Source organism: Apium graveolens, chromosome 7 (genome assembly GCF_009905375.1).
Source record: "Apium graveolens cultivar Ventura chromosome 7, ASM990537v1, whole genome shotgun sequence".
Taxonomy (NCBI): domain Eukaryota; kingdom Viridiplantae; phylum Streptophyta; class Magnoliopsida; order Apiales; family Apiaceae; genus Apium; species Apium graveolens.
This window is the reverse complement of record NC_133653.1, coordinates 183,701,723-183,719,886: the sequence shown is the minus strand read 5'-3', so window position 1 is coordinate 183,719,886 and position 18,164 is coordinate 183,701,723.

The following is an 18,164-nucleotide window of genomic DNA, read 5'->3' as shown; positions in this document are numbered from 1 at the left end:
CGAATCTGGTCCACATTTATAAAACTATCCAATTCTAAAACAATTCAAAATGATAACCAATGTAATCAATAAGCTGAATCATAAACAATATTTATCTTGAAGCATAGGGTTATTCACAATACTATGTCGGTATAACAAGGAATTCAAAAAGATTAGCTTTCAATCAAGGAAAGAATCAGAAAGTAGAAGACCAAGGGTTCAAGGGTTCCAAGAATTGGTCTTCTGTTAAACAAGGGATAAGGGTTGGTATATTAAGAAATTCAGTATCAGAATCAGTATGTGGTAGATATGTATTTGTGGAGTAGTATCGTATGTGTATGGCTCGTATCTGGGAATTCAACAATCAATGGTTTATGAAGAATAAGGCTTATGGCTCAAGATCAATAAGAATCAGGGCTCAAGGTTAAATAGTTTAAAACACTTGCAATATAGAACATGAATTATTTTAAATAATAGCGACATGTTATGAAAACAGTTCGAAAATATTTGTAATATATCTTGAAGAGAAGTTCAGAATTACTTGCCTTATCACTGATGATTTCCAACTTTATTTGTACCCATCTAACAGTTTTACTTTTCCATCACTTTCCTTCTTTTCCTATGCCTTGCTTCTATTCATCGATCACTTGCTTTCTTTTTTTATACTTCCGTTCTATTTACTGATCAATGACTTCCTTTTCTATGCTTCGCTTACTCTGCTAGGCATCACAAGTATCTATCAACACTCAATCTCATATCATTCTAATCGTCATATAGACATCATAAGTTTTTATCTACCCTGCGTTTCACCCAAATCCGATTTAAGTATTAAAAGTTATGATGAAAACAGTCAAACCATAACCACATAGGCATATAGCACATCAATCAGTTAGCACGTAGCACATAACACGTAAGATATTCGATCAAAATAATTTTTCAAAGAAGATTCGGGGTCAAAATGATTTTCCAGGTATTTATTACGAATTTTTGAACATTTTTCGGAATTAAAATGGGCCTCCGAATCATTTTATAATTAATTAACAGAATTCAAACACCCGAGTCTGACTTTAAAATAATTTTATAATAATTATCGAGTCTTGAAAATAATTTTAAATAATATTTTAAAGTTCGAAACTATTTTTCGGAGTTTTAAAATCAATTTTAAATAATTAAATCTAATTAAATAATCAATTAAAATTAATTAATAACTAATTAAATTAATTAATCAATTAATATTTAAATTAATTGATTAATTAAATAATTAATTATCAACTCAAATTAATTAATTAAATAATTTAGATTTATTTTTGGAATTAAAAATAATTTTCAGAATTACAAATATTGATTTTTGGAAATTTTAAAAATAATTAAAGTAATTTCTGAAAATAATTATAAACAGAAATCTTGTTTTTATCAATTTTAATAACAAAATCCAGTATTTGCAATTTATTGTGGTGGCTGAATTGTAAAAACAGATTTTTGCAACTGATTTTGAGAAATTATGGATTAAAACCGGGTCAAACCCCGGGTCAAAGCTGACCCGATCGGGTCACCCATCTGCTGAAGAACACCGCGAAAGAGCAGTTTCCGGAGGGCTAAATCCGGCTGAAATACTGATAATTCTTGCTTATTTTTTGTCGTAATTAATCCCCTACTGATTCAGAAACATAACCCAGCTTGCCTTATTCTCAGAGGCATTCCCGTTCACCTTCTCCTGTGAAACCACCATTATCGCCGGCGAAGCTTCGAGCTTTTCCGGTGATATTTTTCCGGCCTCCAACACAAAAACCAAACACATAAATAAGCTTGTTTTTATACGATCCGTTGACTGGTACGAATCATTTGAACCCAGAATTCACGGATTAAGAGTTCCCAAACTTAATTTAGAACATTCATATTTTTAAAACCCTAATTTCATTTTTACAGAATCAAACATCAATTTGTATATGTTATTGGAATCCAAATTTGAAGTATAATATACCAAAATGACCAGAAAAAAGATTATCTACTCGATGATGCCATCAAATCATATCAAAAACATCAAGAACAAAAATTCATAATTTAATTCATAAATAATTCGAATTAAAATAATTAAATCAGAAAAATACCTTGATTTCTGCATAAAAACGGATGATTGATTATGAAAGTACTTTTCGAGAGCTTCGTTTTGATATGCTGCACGCCCGAATCGGAGTTCGATAACGCCTTCGTTCATACGTTTGATTCTCAAGAACGTATCGTTTTTAGGGTTTTTCTCTGTAATTACTATATTTTTACTGGTTGTAAATGAATAAACGAATAAAATAAAATAAGAAATATGTTATTTATATTTATGGAATATTGGTTCGTTCTGGATCGTATTGGATCGTTAAATTAGTTGCTTAGCCACTAAGTAACTGCATAAACGAGTATTGGATCGATAAATTAGTTACTTAGTCGCTAAGTAACTGCAAAAACGATCCAATTTAGTACCCGTACTGGATAATTATCCAAACCGGGCTTCTTATAAAACACTTTATATGAAAATAATGTAAGAATATCTCGTCTTTCGAAAATACGGGTTTTGTTGATTCACCGAAATGATTATCGTATCGAAAATCTTGCGCCGGGCCGCGCACGGGTCAAACCGTAATCTGGATTGAAAAAGTCAAAACACGGAAAATGTCCGAAATTACCAGATTGGGTTACGAAGGAGTTTTTGGAAGAGTTTTGGGTTGTAAAAACATAAAAACGGTTGAAGTCGGACGATTCCCGGCTTTATAAAATAATTTTGTAATTATTCAGAAAATATTAATAATTTTATAAATCAATATAAAATCATATAATATTCCTAAAATTACCAGAAAAATACCGTAATTATCTATATTTTGTTCTGGTCAGAATAAAATTAACATACTTATACTTTATCACATATAAGCATCCACATATCCACACCAATCATCAGGTAATTCACCAAAAATCACATAATAATCATATAAAAATTATTTATTGATAAAAATAATTACACGCGATATCCCAGATATTACATCCTTCCCTTCTTAAAAGGATTTTGTCCTCAGAATCATACTAAGAATCAGACAATGATACATCCAAGTATCTCACTCTCATTTTTTTTCCGGGTTGATCTCTTAACTTTACAACTTTTCATAAACTTTTACTCGCAGCATCAATCGTTACTTAACAACCTCTCTCTGACCTCATATACTATCTGTTGCTTATATAACTCAACTCAAGTCTCCATTTTATATATAATGGAGCTAAATTGCTCTTCCTGAGTATACACGTATAAATACCTTATGAATCTGCTAAAAGTGTGGCGGTGAAGCCAACTTACTTACACTTATCCTGACTATGTTACTGTCTCAAAAGGACCAGCGTAATTCTTACTAATTATCTTTCTTTGTAATTCTAGTAATTCATACTCATGAACGTTTGCAATAGCTACTGGTTGTTGAACATCATTCCCACATGTTTCTCTATTCAATTAACTAGTTCATAATCACTTCCAATCGCATTCGAGGCACTTTAATCGTTCTTTTAATCTTCTCGTCCATCTGCGAATGATATACTGAAACCATGGCGCATATTCGATTTCTAACGTTCTCGAAATTACTCCAGAAATAAGAATGTTAGATATATTTGATAATGTCATGGCTAATATAATTTATGTTTAGATTTCAGATCTTACTTAACAGGACAAATCAGTACTTAACCGTTGATCAGTACTTATACTGGAAGTCAGGAATTAAGGATATTAGTACTTATATTATCAGGGGATAATCATCAAAAGTTAGATATCAGAACTTAAGTGCTGAAGGACGATCAGATAAGGACAGTAGCTGATTAAAGGAAAGAAGATCAAGATAAACATAAGAAGAGATGCATGAAGAAGGAGTTCCGTGAAGAATGAAATACTTGGAAGAAAAGATATCTGATTGATATATTTTAGGAAGCAGAATTATATTCCATATCAATTAGTGATTATCTTGTAACTGTGTAGTATATAAACACAGACATAGGGTTTACACTATAAGTGTTATCATATTTGAGAAGATTATTCATTATAACCCTAGCAGCTCTCGTGATATTTGTTCATCACTGAGAGGTAACAGTTCCATACTGTAACAGAGTTTATTGTTTCAATAAAGTTTGTTTTCTGTTACTTAAGATATTAAAGTTCGATTTGATTGTATTATACACTGTATTCACCCCCTCTACAGTGTGTGTGACCTAACAAGTTGTATCAGAGCCTATCTGTTAACACACATACAGTTAAAGATCTAAACACAATCATGTCTGACACAGAAACTCCAACTAAGCCTACCAAAACTGAGGAACCACAAAAGACACAAATTCAGAGTCGGTATGAGACCATCAGAGTTCCCATACTGAGACCATCTGAATATCCCATATGGAAGGTGAGAATGGCCATGTTCTTGGAAGCAACAGATCCAGAATACCTTGATAGAATCAAGGAAGGGCCTCACAAACTAACCAAACTTGCTATTGCAGTTGCAGGTGAAGCAGCAAAGACTGTACCAAAGGAAAAAAGTGATTATACTGCTGAAGATATAGCATCAATTGCTAAGGATGCTAAGGTACGACACTTACTGCATAGTGCCATTGATAATATAATGTCAAACAGGGTAATCAACTGCAAGACTGCTAAGGAGATATGGGATGCTCTGGAAACAAGATGTCAGGGAACTGACACAATTAAGAAGAACAGGAAGACAATACTCACTCAAGAGTATGAACACTTTGACTCAAAGACTAATGAGTCATTGAATGATCTATATGATAGATTTGTCAAACTTTTGAATGATTTGTCATTGGTTGATAAAGAGTATGATCTTGAAGATTCAAACCTTAAATTCCTGTTAGCTCTTCCTGAATGCTGGGATTTGAAGGCAACGACAATAAGAGACAACTACAATCTTGATGAAACAACTCTTGATGAAATCTATGGAATGCTCAAGACTCATGAACTTGAGATGGAACAAAAAAGCAAGAGGAAAGGAGGAAAGTCAAGGACAGTTGCTCTTAAGGCTGAAGAAGAATCCCCCAAAGCAGCTTCCTCAAGGAAAGACAAGGGTAAAGCTCTTTTCATAAAGTCTGATACTGAGTCATCAAGTTCTGAAAGTGATGATGACTCAGATTTTGAAAGCTTGCCTGAGACTGATGCTGATGAGGAGATGATGAAGCTGTGTGCTCTTATGGTGAAAGGTGTAATAACCCCCAAAATTTTCAACTTTTTGTAACCCTTATGAATAGTGTTTTAGCTGAATGAGAAAACTTTTCATGCCCCACTATGTAGGGGTTCTGTTATGGATGTTCTGAGATTTTATTGGTACTCTATAGGGTATATAAGTGTATGTAAAGATCGTCAGAATCCAAATTTGGACCTTTTGATTTTTCCCAGAAATCCACTAGATACGGAAAGAATTGAGTATAAGGTAACAGGATAAAAAGGATTTAAATTCAAGGATTTTAAAAGAGGATCATAAAAAGGAATATAATGTATTGAGAAAGGTTAAGGGAACCTAAGTAATAAGATCCCGGGTATGATCCCTCAAACGATAAGCGAAAACGAAAGTTAAGCGAACCGTATAATAGATCAGCGGTCATTAGGCAAACAATTAGGAAGTTAATCAAAGAGATTAGAGGGGATGATGTCATCCAACCAATGAGAAGAGGACAAAGAGGGGAGGATGACATCACATGATGGCATAAGCAGGACATAGGGAGGAAGGAGATGTGGTTGGTTTATAACCACACAAAGACAAGGTTAATAAGGTAATTAACCAAAACAAATCAAAAGAAAATCAACCAACCAAAACAAAACAAAGCAAACACAAAAAAATCATTTTATTTCTCTCCACCAAGAAGCTTGCTCTCGGTTTTTTACATTTTCAAAGAGAAGAATTTTTAAAATCCAAGTTCCAAGCTTCCTAAATTGGTAAGATAATTCTCTAGTACTCCTTATGCATAGATATGGCTATCCTATGAGTTTAAGCCTCCAATTCATTCTCAATCTTCTCCAAGAAATCAATGAAGAAGACAATGAATAGTGATTTCAAGGTTTTTAACTTGATTTTTCTTGTTTTTCCTTTAAGATCCAAACATCCCTAAGACTCCTCAAGGCTTCCTAAGGCTTCCTAGCTACTCACACCACTTCAAGGAAGGTATATCATCTCCAAAACCTAGATTTACTTGGTATATTAGGATGATTTTGGTTGTTATGGTAATAAAGTAGCTTGATGATGGTTGGTTTAGAGTTGGGTTGGAATGGTGGTGAATGAAATGTTGAAATCTTATGGTTTGGTTAAAGGATTTAGTATACTTTAAATTCAAGTTTTAGGAACAAGTATAATTGTTAATTATGAGTTGATTGGGGCTGTTGTAATGTGATATGGATGGACTTTGATTGTATGAATGGATTGGGGTTGTTTGATGATTGAATTGGAATGGTATAAAATTGGGAAATCGCGTAAACATAGCCGTCGTAATGTCCGATTTACTTTAGACTGCTTTTGTACATAACATTAGGACCCGAGAACTCCCTGCTAGGTTTTGACCATTGCCATGTTTAGATAGTTCATGTTACGAGCTTCGTTTTGATATGTGGTTCGTTTGATTCCGATGTACGGTTTAGGAGAAACGGCCGTTTTAAGTAACGACATTTCGCGAACGAACCATTACCCCTCGCCTTACTTTGAAACATAGGTTAAAGACCTTAAGTGGTTAATTAATGTATGAAACAATTATGTTAAGTGTGTTAAGCAGTTGGTAAGACACTCGCGAAGGAATCGCCTTAAAACTCGTAATGGTTAAATTATTAAAAATGGTGGAGCCGAGGGTACTCGAGTGACTTAAGAGAATCAGTAAGCGCAAAGCGAGCGTTAGAGTCTAATTTGGTTAAAGTATAGATTTACAAGTGACTTTGGTTTAATTCCAACTCACATGTTGTTTATAGGTTACCAGACTCGTCCCAAGCCATTAATCACCCTCAGTCGCTCAGGCAAGTTTTCTATCCGTTATACTGTTGTTGTGATGTATACACTTGTATATGCATTATCTTGTGATAGATGCATAATGGTTATTTAGCAAATTCTTGCGATATATTGTAGTATGTAATATGATACATATGCATGCCTGTTTCGTATTCTTGCCATATATATCTGTTGGTTCAGTTGATAATACCTATGATAGAGAATAGCGGTAATTTGCATATACCCTTAGTATAGGGACCCAAAGGTGAAAACATTTTCTAAAACCGGGAGTCGAGGATCCCGAGTAGATTTTATATATATATATATATATATTTATATATATATGGTTATAGTTTTCAAAACTATTAATCGAATAAGGTTTATTCGATAACTTTATTTTATTTAATGAATATTATTTCGAATATTCATTCGAGGGCTTATGACACAGCTTATTTTATTTAATGAATATTATTTCGAATATTCATTCGAGGGCTTATAACTCAGTTTAATTTATTATTTGGATATTATTTGAATATTCATTCGAGGACTTATGACTCACTTTATATTATTTATTGAATATTATTTGAATATTCATTGGAGGACCTATGACTCCGATTATTTACTGAAATATATTCTTTATTTTATTAAAGAATAAGGTGTCGATCATCAAACTTATTTTTGATTATTCAAATAAAGATAGTACTTTCGTATAAGTATATCTTTGGTTATTTAATACTCATTTCAAGTATAAATTTTACAACATCTACTTCAATTATTTTTATGAAGATTATTCTTTTTGGGAATATTATTTAAATAATAATATTCAGATATTTATATATATTGAGACTGATTTATTTTATTAAATCAGCATCACTCCGAACATTCCTAAAAATGTTTTGCGAGTCTTCAAAATGATTTTTAAAAGTTAGAGCGGATCCCAAAACTCATTTTTATATTTAAGATCCTCTTTTCGAAGGGGATTTAAATACTCGCTCAAAACCTGAGGGATCCGGCTCTGTGGTGTGTTTTATATTCGCAACAAGGTTGCTGTCTTGATAAAAGAATTTTGATTACTTACCCAACACTCGGAAAGTAAAATTCTTGGAACAAGTTAATCCATTAACAGGCATCGCCTGGGAAATATCGGTGAGTTTTCCTTTCCAACTAGATACGACTTCTTGGTGGAGCCGTATCAACAAGTTTCTACTTGGGGAAAGTGGGGACGAGCTTTACGTTTCAGAGTCATGGATTTCATCTGAACTAGGAGTGGCGTAAGTGGTCGAGTAGCGCCGGCCCAGCCTTATTATATTGGCCCAAATGGCCTGGAAGTTCCACTAAGGCAGTCCATTCCTTAGGAGTTCAGTGTTCGGTTGACAAGTAAATCCGACAGGTTCTCCTCTACATGTAGAAAATGGTGGGGTTGTACTACTACGACTGATCATCGTAAGTGGTCTTCCTGGCGCGGCAAACTCCCGTAATGAGTTCATCATCCAGTTGGATAATTCTGCAACACTACCCGTAGCATTTCGATCGAAAGGTTACGAATGGGTGGTTGCCGAAGCATTGACAGGGTCAAACAGTTTTATTGGTGTTTCCATTGAATGAAGTATCTCGTAACTTTATTTCTTTTAAAAATATTTCAAAGATTGAATATATTCAAGTTTTAATTTATGGTCTCATCTATGGGATGACCACTTGAATCTTATTATACTTTGAGCAGTAGTAGTTCAAATAGATTTCTAAAAATGGTATAAGTATAGTGAAGTAATTGGTAACTTCATCTTCTTTTAAACTTATATCCAGTAAGTAATTACCTTACACATGATAAAGGATTCTAGTAAGTATCCATTCAGATGCTTGTATTATTGTTACCACTATATATTATCTTGCGAGCTGTAATGCTCACTCTTGCTTCATTTCTTCATCACACAACAACAGTTAGGAAAGATGGCCAGGCCCAAGCAGACCCAGCGCAAGAGCGTGGGAAGCGCCCCGCGCCTTCCCGTTGAGATCGTAGCTGCTATAGCTGCAGAGGTAGATCTACCTGTAGATCAGACATTCTACTTTTGGGAACCAAATATTGTATAATTATAATTTGTGGCAGATAATGGCAATTAACTGTAAATTTATCAAGTAATCATTTTGGGTTGTAATAACTTTTAATTGTGGATTCAAGGACTTGTACTTATTTCAATTTCATCTCTGAGACTATGACGTGTGGTGGTGTGTGTTAGTGTGGGGTCATAGCTTGAGGTTGTTTATTATTAATTAAGTTAAGTGATAATTGTGGAAAGAAAGACCGTGACGACCAGTATCCCTGACCCCGGATCTGGGGGTGTTACAAAAGGAATCACAAAGATTGCATACAGGAAGTTCAGGAAGGGAAAGAAGTTTTCCAGGAAAGGCATAAGTTCTGATAAGAAGAATTTCAGAAGATCTGAAGGAAGAGGAGGAAAGTCTGACAGAGGAGATTATACCAATGTTAAATGCTATAACTGTGGTGAGAAAGGCCACATATCTCCTGATTGCAAGAAGGTAAAGGGTGACAAAGGCAAGGCTCTTGTCACAAAGCAGAAAAGCTGGACAGACACCTCGGACTCTGAAAGTGAGGAGAACTATGCATTAATGGCAAATGCTGATAAAGAAAGTGCTGAGAGCAGTTCTGAAGCTGCTGAAACAAAGGTACCTCAGACTACTTATGCTTTTCATACTGATGATATTAATGAGTTGAGAAGATATCTTAAAACCATGTTTGTTAGTTATAGAGATCAAACTTTAACATGTGAAAGATTAACTTCTGAAAATCTTGCTTTTAAGAAAAGAAATGATTTCTTAGAAAAAGAGTTAGTCATGTTTCATCAAACTCAGAAGGATAGAGATGATGCTTTCTATGTTAGGGATGAAGTGCTAAAAATGAATGAATCTCTAAAAACTGTGTTAGAAAAGGAAAGAGAGATTATCAGGACTTGGACTAATTCTGGCAAAACAACTCAAAATTTGCTAAGTAGTGGAAACTGGAAAGAGGGCTTAGGTTATGGAGAGGATAAGAATAATAAAGGAACTGAAGAAATTAAGCCTGTTGTTAAGCAAAAGCCAAAGTTAAAACCTGTTAAGTTTGTAACTGTAAAGTCTGAAAATGAGAAATCAGAAGTTAAAGAGGAATTAACTTCTGAAAAACTAAAACAGGAAAAGACAGCTGAAGTAAACATAGGCTTAATGACAAAGAAGCAGCTTAAGCATAAGCTGAAAGATGTTAAGAATGCAAACAAGGTAAAATCACCTAGGAAAAATAGGAATGGAAAGGAAGGTGTGAATAAAAGCAATGATTATAAACCTGTTCCTGATGCTCCTAGGAAAACATGTCATAACTGTGGAAGTTCTAATCATCTGGCTTCTTTTTGCAGGAAGAATAAGAATATTAACTCCTTACCTTCAAAATCAGGAGTTAAGAGTCAGTCTGTTAGATACAAACCACAAAATCCTTGTTTTCATTGTGGTAGTTTATGGCATTCCATTTATACTTGTAAGGAATATCATAGTTTGTACTATGATTATTATCAAATAAAACCTTCTTTGAAGAAAGTTTCCATTGTTCCTTCTAGTGTAAATTTTGATTCAAAGTCTGATAATGTAAATTCTGAAAAGAAAAATGTTAACATAAACTCTCATGCTAAATCCGCTGCAAATGTTAACAAACTTAATAAGACCAAAGGATCCAAGCAAGTCTGGGTCCTTAAAACTAATAATTAGTGGTCTTTGTGATTGCAGGGCAACAAGAAAAATATTCTAGTTCTGGACAGTGGATGTTCAGGACATATGACTGGAAATAAGGCCCTGCTATCAGACTTTGTAGAAAAAGCTGGCCCAAGTGTTTCCTATGGAGATGGCAACATTGGAAAAACATTGGGATATGGCAATATCAATCTTGGGAATGTCATAATTAAAGAAGTAGCTCTGGTCTCAGGACTTAAACACAATCTGCTGAGTATAAGTCAAATCTGTGACAGAGGTTATTATGTTGATTTCTTTGAAGAACACTGTGAAATTGTGAGTAAATCTAAAGGCAAAGTTGTTCTGAAAGGATACAGGCGTGGTAACATTTATGAAGCTAAGCTTTCAACAAGTACTGATGGTTCTGCAATTTTTCTGATGAGTAGAGCATCAATTGAAGAAAGCTGGAATTGGCACAAGAAACTCTCTCATTTAAATTTCAACAATATAAATGAACTGGTCAAGAAAGACCTTGTGAGAGGATTGCCAAAGTCAGTATTTGCTCCTGATGGTCTTTGTGATTCATGTCAGAAGGCCAAATAAAGAAAATCTTCATTCAAGAGCAAGACTGAATCATCAATTCTTGAGCCTTATCATCTACTACATGTTGATCTATTTGGTCCAGTGAATGTCATGTCTATTGCAAAGAAGAAGTATGCGTTGGTCATAGTTGATGAGTTCACCAGATACACATGGGTGTATTTCTTGCACACAAAAAGTGAAACTGCATCTATCTTGATTGAACATGTCAAACATCTGGATAAATTGGTCAAAGATTCTGTGAAAATCTTAAGGAGTGATAATGGCACTGAGTTCAAGAATTTGATGATGGAAGAGTTCTGTAAAAACCATGGAATAAAGAAGAAATTTTCTGCTCCTAGAACTCCACAGCAAAGTGGAGTTGTTGAAAGGAAGAATAGAACTCTCATTGAAGCTGCACGTACAATGCTTGAAGAAGCAAAGCTTCCAACCTATTTCTGGGCTGAAGCTGTGCAGACTACTTGTTTTACTCAAAATGCAACACTTATTAACAAGCATGGAAAAACACCATATGAGATGGTGAAGAAAAAGAAGCCAAATATGAAGTACTTTCATGTATTTGGATGCAAGTGTTTTGTTCTCAAGACTCATCCTGAACAGCTATCCAAGTTTGATCTAAAAGCTGATGAAGGAATCTTTGTTGGATATCCACTTTCCACAAAAGCCTTCAGAGTCTATAATTTGAGAACAAAAGTGGTCATGGAATCTATCAATGTCTCTTTTGATGACAAGAAGATTACTGGTCTTGAAGATTTCATTGATCATGATCAGCTGAGATTTGAAAATGAAGACTCAAATTCTGATACTGAAAATCCTGACAGTCTAAGTTCTGATACTATAAACTTTGATGGATTAAACTCTGATGTTATTGAAACTGTGGTGACTACGTCAAAGGAAGATGCACAATGCAGGGGGAGCATACTCAAGATCCTACCACATCTCAAGAAACGTCAGAACATACATCTGGCTCTTCAAGTTCTGATTTTTCAAGTTCTGATAAGCCAAGTTCTGATAGTGCTGAAAATCTAAATTCTGAAGAATCCAACTCAGAGAGCATAGTTTCAGGGGGAGCATCAGAAAATGAAAATGAAGACAGCATGGATCATGGGGGAGCATCCAGTTCTAGAGAAAACCTTCCATCTGCAAGGAAGTGGACAAAGTCACATACACCTAATTTGATAATTGGAAATCCTGATGCAGGTGTCAGAACTAGAACATGTACTTCAAATGAATGTCTTTATAATTCTTTTCTCTCTCAGACTGAGCCAAAGAAAGTGGAAGAAGCTCTTCAAGATGCTGATTGGGTGCAAGCAATGCAGGAAGAGTTAAATAAATTTGAAAGAAACAAAGTCTGGACCCTAGTGCCAAGACCAAAGAATAGATCTGTTGTTGGTACAAAGTGGGTATTCAGAAACAAAACTGACAGTGATGGCATAATTACAAGGAATAAGGCAAGGCTGGTTGCAAAAGGATATTTTCAACAGGAGGGAATTGACTATGATGAAACATTTGCACCAGTTGCTAGGTTAGAAGCCATAAGGATATTTTTGGCATATGCTGCTCACAAAAAGTTTACTGTCTTTCAAATGGATGTGAAAAGTGCTTTTCTCAATGGAGAATTGGAGGAGGAAGTAGGATTTGTAGATTCCAAACATCCAGATTATGTCTACAGGCTTGATAAAGCACTTTATGGACTTAAGCAAGCTCCTAGAGCATGGTATGAGACTTTAGCTCAGTTTCTTCTGGAAAGTGGATTCAACAGAGGAACAATAGACAAAACACTGTTCTACCTCAACCATGGAAATGACTTACTTCTCGTCCAGATTTATGTTGATGATATCATTTTTGGGTCTACAAATGACAGACTTTGCAAGAAGTTTGCCAAACTGATGCAGTCAAGATATCAGATGAGTATGATGGGGGAACTTAGCTATTTTCTGGGCCTTCAAGTCAAGTAGAATGAAGAAGACACTTTTATTTGTCAAACTAAGTACACCAGAAACTTGCTAAAGAAATTCGGAATGCAAGATTGTTCAAGTGCATCCACTCCCATGGCCACTGCAACAAAACTGGATAAGGATACTGGTAAATCAGTAGATATTACTGATTACAGAGGTATGATTGGCTCTCTACTCCATCTAACTGCTAGTAGACCTGATATCATGTATGCTACCTGTCTTTGTGCAAGATTTCAAGCAGATCCAAGAGAACCTCACTTAACAGCTGTGAAAAGAATTTTTAAGTATCTTAAAGGAACAGCTGATCTGGGATTGTGGTATCCTAGAGAATCAGATTTTAAACTGATAGGTTACTCAGATGCAGATTTTGCAGGTTGCAAAATTGACAGGAAAAGCACAAGTGGAAGGTGCCAATTTCTTGGAGGCAGATTGGTTTCTTGGTTCAGCAAGAAACAAAAGTCAATTTCCACATCAACTGCAGAAGCAGAGTATATTGCTGCAGGAAGCTGTTGTGCACAGATTCTTTGGATGAAGAATCAGTTACTGGATTATGGGTTAACATATTTCAAAATCCCTATTTACTGTAATAATCAAAGTGCTATTGCTATGACAGGTAATCCAGTTCAACACTCTATGACAAAGCACATCAGCATCAGGTACCACTTCATAAGGGAACATGTGGATGAAGGTACAGTGGAATTGCACTTTGTTCCAACAGATCAACAACTAGCAGATATCTTCTCCAAACCACTGTGTGAAGCCACTTTTACAAGATTGGTAAATGAACTTGGAATGGTTTCAGGTTCTTTTTCTAAATCTGTCTAGTTTTGTTCTGTTTCATTAGACTTTATGATCAGTATTTACAGAATGTAATCTCTTTGTGTATTCTGTGATTAATTGAAATATGCGTTCAAGTACTGATTGTTGTCTGATATATGTTTCTAAACTCTGATAAGTGATATGTCTGTTTAAGTATCTATTCAATCCTATGAGGATAACTGTGCTAGATACTGACCTAGTAGTCTTCAATAAACAAATGATCTCATGTAAGAAGTAATTATTTCTGTGGAAATCTTATGACACAAGCAAATTCTGATAATTGAGCTTAGTTGAGTTTACTTTGTTTATCTTATTACTAAGTCACAAATTAAAATAATGCTACTCATCTGTTAAGTTCTGATACTAGTAAATCTGCTGAATGTACTAAGTGCTGATAAACCTCAATTATCAAAAGAAAAAGCAAAAATATCAAAGAATAAAATCAGGTACTCCTTTGAGATCTAGAGTAAAAATGTGGAAAAGACGACCCAAGTGCATTGCTGGTATTAAGTAAATATGCATTAGAAAAGCAAAATATTTTCTCGGTGACTTTTCACACTCTATGATTACTGGAGAAATACTCTGATAATAGCATAAATTCTGATAAGCAGTCGTGACTCACTTACACTGAGAAGCCACTATAAGATAGAATTTAAAAAGATGCATAAAATTAACACAAAACAGTTGAGGTGGACTCAAGCATGAACTCATTCATCAGTAGGTTTCAGGATAATGACAGCTCTTTAGCAAAATTTTAGTTATGCCTTATTTCTAAGATGTACTGAAGTGAATCAAACTTTACTCCTTATCTGAAATTTAGCTTAATGCACACACTAATCACTCCATCTGAATGATGAAAATTACTGTGGTGGTCTATGTTGTTTTAGATAAATAGTCATTGTGTCATTTTGCACTAACTCTGAAGACAAGTTCTGGTTGCATATTCTGATGATTAAGTTCTGAAGAGTATAACTCAGAACTTGTATGAGGACTTACTCAGATAGGCATTCCTTTTTCGAGTTAAGAAATTATGTTCTGATGACTGTTAAGTTCTGATATAAGTCTAAGTTCTGATATTACAATCTAATTCTTTACTTGACTTATCTGTGGATAAAATTTGATAACAGTCTTGGTTCAAACTAGAATATGTTGAAGTGGAAGATTAATAGTCACTATGGTTTGGGTTAATGGTATTCGTACTTGAACAGTCCACTTTTACTTGTTTCTTGTGCGCATTCAACTATGTTTTCTCCTTCCAATGAATGTTATTCCTTTTCCAAGTCTGGGGAGACGAGGTAGAATTAATTCTACCTGTCAGCATTAAATACTTTTACGTCTCCTGGCATTCTCTTGCCTATATAAGCAGCCACTTTACATCAGCCTTCCCATTAAATTCTTTCTCACAAACTTACCTTCATACTTTTTCTTTCAAAAACACAATGGTCAGATACAACATGTTTTTGAACTACCAAAACTTCAATATGGAGCTAAGATGTGCCGACTGGCAGCAGGAATGGCACGTCACGACCATTCCTGAGGAGATATGGAATTCTGTCCCACAGGAGGTACTGACCCACCTTCTGTTCTTCTATATGGACTACCATCGCCATCTGGAGCAATTGGAGGAGGAAAGGCTGGAAGCTCTCCGCCAGCAAGAGCAAATCATCCGACTCGCCATTCTGTTTGTCGAGAGTAGGAAGAAGAAATGATTTAATCTCGTCTTCTTCCTATTTTTCTTCATCATCAGCTTTGTCAGGCTTCTTAGCTAGGACTAAAGCTATTGATGTTAGGTTTAGCAGCTTCGGGAAATCTTGTATAAATTCTGATGTAATCTCAATTTCATGAATGTATTCACTTGATATATTAATGAAATTTGTTTTTGTTTCAAGATTTTGTCTCTAAGATATTTTGTAATGCATTGTTAAATCCTAATTGATATTCTGATGACCATATAAATTCTGTTTTAATTTAAGTTCTGACTTTCCTTTATTAGTACTTACTCATATGATTTATCTTGGTCATTTTCACTTGATTTATTTTCAGAATATTAATGTTGCAGTGAAAAATAATTCAATAAGTGGGAACGACTTCACTTTTGAATTAAAACTGTTTCACCTTAATAAATGGAATATCTGGGTAAGTGGAACGGTTTTTTTCTTGAAAACAGGCGAGTGGGTAAGTAATAATTACTGTTTTCTCGAGCCCAGTAACTATCCGTTATTACTGCATGTCTGACAGGTGTCCAATGGTAACATTTTTTTTCAGAGTATAAGTACGACAGAGAGAGGATTTCTTTAATCTTTTATTTCCTTCATATTTTTTTTTCTTTTTCTCTCTACTTACTTTTACTCTCACTTTCTCTCTTCTTCTCTCGTTGGTTTTTCATACAGACATTTTATCAAACACCTAACAAACCCTTTTTCATCTCAATTTTTCTCATGGCACCTAAGGATTTAATCATTGATGGAGCTAAGTTTGTTCCAAACAACTATGCTGCAATTCTTGATCATGCTGAAGCTCCATCTGAATTGCATTTTGTGCAAGATCTTCTTGCACACAGTGAGATTGGGTATGCATTAACTCAGCCTTTAGTCTTTTCGAGCCAACAAGTTCTGACGTTTTGGCGGACTGGGCACTTTGATGATGGTGGTAAACATGGCACTCCCAGTATTGTTTTCGAAGTGGGTGATTCATCTTATGCATTTACTCCTGGTACAATCCGCAGGGCTCTACATCTCCCAGAGGGTTGCACCTTTTCAATTCCAGAAGAATCAGCTCTTCAAGAGTTAATGGCAAATTTGGGGTATGAACAGAGTTTGGAAAAACTTGGGCAGTTGAAATGAGCTCATATCAGACGAGAATGGAGCTTCTTCTTCGACTGCATCACCAAAGCTTTTGGGAACAAATGTTCGAATTTTGATGCTATCCCAATTCTGAGTCAGCACATCGGGTATGCTATTATCAATCAAACTCATTTTGATTTTGCAACTGGTATAATTGGTTTTATTGGGGATAGGATGACAGAGGATAGGAATGTTGTCTATTTTGCTAGATTCTGTCAACTTATTTATACTTTTTGTACTGATGAACCTCAATTAGTCAGTTCCTCAACCCCACCTTTTAAAGTTGCAAAACGCTACTTTAATGACCTGGTAAATGCTGACACTAAGAAAACAGTGGTTAGACCATTACAGATTCCTCAGTCTGTAAAACAGATCCTAGTAAATGTTGATCCTGATACTTATAGATCTGTTTACTCTGATGTCCAACCAACAACAAACACCCAAAAACCATCATCCTCAGCACCTACCACTCATTCTACTCAAGCTACCCTCAGGACATATCTCAAATCCTATCTCTCCACTTCACAGACTATTCAACCCTCATCCTCAGCACCTACTGTGAAGTCTTCATCCTCCAAGCCAAAGAGGACAAAGACTGTTCCTCAAACACCTCAAAAGAGAAGGAGGATTGCCTTGAGAGATGAATCTGATACTGAGGATCAGGTTCCTTCTTCAGAACCTGTTGTAGGTGAAGCTGAGAAAGAAACTTCTCAGAAGGATTCTGGAATTGGGGGATCTAGGCTTCTCAAAAGGCTCAGACGAATGACAGTTCCTGAAACCCCCAAGGAATCCAAATCAACAACGAGATACAAGAAACAGAAGGCAAAAAGGCCAGTTTCAGATGATGAAGAGGAAGCAACTAAGGAAGGGGATCAGGAATCTCTGATCTCACAAGACAAGGAATTTACTCCAGTCACTTCTTCTCCATCAACTCCATCTAAGGAAGGTTTTTCTGAAAAGGCTACCACCCCATCTGTGTCTCCTGTTGATCCAGGCACAAGTGCTGATATTGATGTTCAAAACTTGGTTGTGCCTGAAGTAATTTTCTTAGAAGCTCCAACAGCCACTAATCCTTCAACAACACCTGTTACTGATGCTGTTCAAACTCCAGAGTTATCAACAACACCTTCTCTGCATCATGATGCTGATGATCAGACTTTAGGTGAGCATTAGGTGTTGGCTGTTGATCAGAACTTAGAACCAGATCAGCAATTAGAGGATGCTGAAGCCTCCATTGCTACTCACACTGTTGTCTTATCAGA